Genomic DNA, 3,910 nt, shown 5'->3' on the forward strand with positions numbered 1-3,910 from the left:
TGGGTGCCACCAAGCCCTGGTGAAGTCTTCACCATTACTTCTCATTTTATAGAAAAATGGCCAACCCACCAGTGTAGGAGCTACTTAACATCAAGGCATTTCCCCCCAAATATGAACAACAAATATGAAATTTGTCATTGTTAGTGTTGGTTGCCTCAGGAGAGAAAAAGAATGCACTTATTTACAAAGCTCTGTATTTTAGTTGCTTCAGATTCCAGACTGCAAATAGATTGTTTATATTTTTAAAAAAGTTGAAATGACAATTAGCAGCAAAATGGACATTAGTTGTATCCAGTTAGCACCCTAAAATTTATGCAACAGAGCATTATTTTATTCTTCTGGTACTAAAATTGGAACAGAACTGTAACCTGTAGTGGAAAAAACAACTGTGTGCTTTTATCTGCCAGAGCAAGGATTATTTGTCTGTTCCACAGCAAGTGGGACAGCCCCACAGCTGGGCTGCTAAGGCACTCAGGCAAAGCAGGGAATACTCTAGGAGAAGGCATTAGACACTGAGCTATAGGATAAGAGTGAATTTTGGGACTTTGTTTCTGAAATGAAGAGATGAACTGTGGGAACTGTGAATCCTCAGATGAAGAAGGCACCCCTTGGAGCCCAGACACGAGAAGCAAAATGTGAGAACCACCACAAGAATAGCAAAAGTTATTCACAACACTTTCTGATAAAAAGAAGGGGTAGCACTTTTCCAGGAGTGACACTTCCTCAGAAGTTTCCAACTGCTCTATATTCTTAGCTTTGTATTTTCTTATGACAATAGTTTATCAGGAAAAAACACAGAATGTCCTTTTACATTGGCTTATGTTGGTTCATTAGTGTCACAGTATTTTTTCCTGCATTTTATTTCACAGTCTTGCATAACCTTGAAATTTCTGATGATAAAACCTGTGATACTTGTTCTGCCAGTACTAAAACCACACCCCCTGAACTGTAACCTATGGCTATAAGACTCGTAGCAGGGAAATTCAAGAAGAGAAATTATCAAGCAAGTTCCCACTGAATTTCTCATTAAATTAGAGAGGATGGGTTTTGCCCAGTTTCAAACTGGATCTCAAGGACCATGACCATTCCTGGCATTGTAATCCATGGTTATAACTGCTCCAAAATAACACAGCCTACAAACAGTTTTTCCACATCACCTTTGCAGAGCAGTGAGGAGCATAGCATATGGCTCCACATGCCCAGAAATGCTGTCTGGACTGACTGGCAGAGCACTCCTTAAAATAGCTCTGAGTCAGCAGGTTTTGCAGTCACGAAGGCAGAGCAAGGGGGAGACTGAAGCAGCTCACAAAGCATCGATGCACACACCGCAACTCCTACTCCTGGTGCAGCTTCTGGAGCGTTCTCAAGGAAGAGGAGGGTTAGATGGGCAAAGGCTTTTAAATATTCTCTCATGCAAAGGAATGGAATTAGGCCCACAAAAGTAATTTGCTTGGAATATTAACCTGGGAAATGGGAGATACATTTGAACTCCCTTGTGGCAGAAAAGCAACTGAACTTGGGTCATTTACAACCTGATTATCCTAACCATGAGTAATTTTAAATAAAAAGAGGCAACTGGGATTTCTTCTCCAGCTGTGCTTGTCATAAGGCTTGATCTTATAATTGTGCTCTTAGGATATCTGCAGGATGAGACAAGTAGGAATTGGAATGAGAAAGGTAGATGAACAGCTTATATTTTAAATATAGGGAGAGTTCAAAAATATCGAATGTATATGCGATAAATTACCATGCATTCATCTCAAACTTGAAGAATGGTTTGTGTAATGTTGAAAATTCATACACGTTTATTAAAATAACCTTGCCTAAGGACTATGTTCGGTGATCTAGGTGCTTAGATGCTCAATCCTGCATCTGGTCAGATGCTGTGTGAATTGACCCACCTGAAGCTTCACCCTGCCCTAGACACTTTGGCTACTGCAGGACTGTGTGATCAACAGGTGTGACCCCTGAGCCCTGTAATGAACAGCAGAAATTAAATAAAAGGTGTTGTGAGAACCAAGGCAATTAGTGGAAATGCTGCAGCATTTACAAAAATAGTTTTTCATGAGAGGGTGTTGTTTGGAGTTTCTGAAGCTGCACAAACCCAAACGGATGGAATGCTTTAGGAAGTAGGGAAAGATAAAATGATAATCTGAGCAATGTCCTCTCCCACATTATCAACACAGACTTTTTATGTCTGCCTCTCTTATAGGGTGGGGTTTTTTTGGAGGGGATTTTTCCCAGTAGATTTTTACCAGTACTATATGACAGCAGCCATTGATGATGTGGAGAGAATGAGGACAGAGATTGTTCTGAATGCTCAGCTGCAATGGACAGCCATCACAGCTAACATCTGTCTGTCTGTCTGTCTGTCTGCCCCTCTTCCCCAGCTCCACTCAGCCAGCAGTATGCCTCACCTCAAGAATTCGGTTTGAAAACCATGAAGAGTTGTCCACCCACGAGAATCAAAAAACCCAAAACCCATGAGAATTAAAAAGACCAAACCCAGGCAGGGATGTTGTTTGCTCTGAGTCTGGTATGGGCAGTGTCATGCCATGGTCACAGGACACCTGAGTCTGGAGGCCACTCAGCCTTCAGGGGCGATTGCTCCCTGCCTAGCTGTGTCAGTCAATAATTCCCCACAAGAGCCCATGGGAGGAGAAGTGAGGAATAAAGACTGGATTTTCTATTTTAAAGAGACTGTATTTTGCATACAATTTTTCATATTTTTGTTTAAAAAAAAGCCTCACCCCCCTCCTTGCCAATAACAACCATATTCTGCTGCATCTAGAAGAAGCCCCTGTTTTGTTTCAGTGCTTTGAAATTAACTTTATATTCTAATAACCCCTTCCTCACTTAGGAACTCTTGAATGGAAAATGATTGGGAATTCAAGGGTGCTGGTAATAGGGGCTGGGAATGGCAGGACCCTCTTCCCAGTGAAAACCTTGAGAATTAAGAAAAAACACAAAAAATAAAACAGACAATTTTTTTTAAAATGATAATTTATTTTTTAGAAGACAAAATTTATTTTTAAAAAGACAAAATGTATTTTTAAAAAAGCAAGGACTGCAGGACAGGCATGAAGGCAGTGCAGCCTGACTGGGATCAGTGGATCCAGGCTTTGCTGGGATTGACTGCCCAGGTGTGGGGGTCCCAAATGGCAGCTGGGCACCATTCCTGTCTATCACCTGTGGACATGCACACAATCGCTGAATGGGACAGGTTGCAAGGGACCACAGTGGGAAATGTGGTCCAACCTCCCTGCTCAGGCAGGGTCATCCCAGAGCACACGACACAGGATTGTGTCCGGGCAGTTCTCGGGTATCTCCAGTGAGGGAGACTCCGCAGCCTCTCCGGGCAGGCTGTTCCAGTACTCGGTCACTCGGACAGTACAGAAGTTCATCCTCACGTTCAGGTCGAACTTCCCGTGCACCGGTCTCTGCCCGATTTCTCTCGTTGTATTGCTCGGCACCACCGAGCACGGCCTGGCTCCATCCTTGGGCACCCTCCTTTCGACACTGATAAACATGGATGAGCTCCCGTCCCAGCCGTCTCCTCCCGAGGCTGAGCAGGCCCAGCCCTCTCAGCCTGTCCTGGTAAGAGGGGAGATGTTCCAGCTCCTGGATCATCTTTGTCTCACCCCGCGCTGGACCCACTCCAGGAGCTCCGGTCTCTCTCGTACGGAGGAGCCCACACGCGAGGAGGAGGGCAAGCTCACCGCCCCGCCCGCTCGCCGGGCTCCCCTCACGCATTCCTGCCCCCCCGCCGCGCGAGCCGCTCGGGGCGGGCGGGGCCGCGCTGCCGTGGCAACGGGGGCGCGAGACACCCCGGAAGCGAACGCGCGCGCCGGCCCCGCCCCCCCCCCCTCGGCGCTCGGTCTGGCGGCCCCGCGCGCGGCGGGTGACGACG

This window comes from Zonotrichia albicollis, chromosome 2, assembly GCF_047830755.1.
Source record: "Zonotrichia albicollis isolate bZonAlb1 chromosome 2, bZonAlb1.hap1, whole genome shotgun sequence".
Taxonomy (NCBI): domain Eukaryota; kingdom Metazoa; phylum Chordata; class Aves; order Passeriformes; family Passerellidae; genus Zonotrichia; species Zonotrichia albicollis.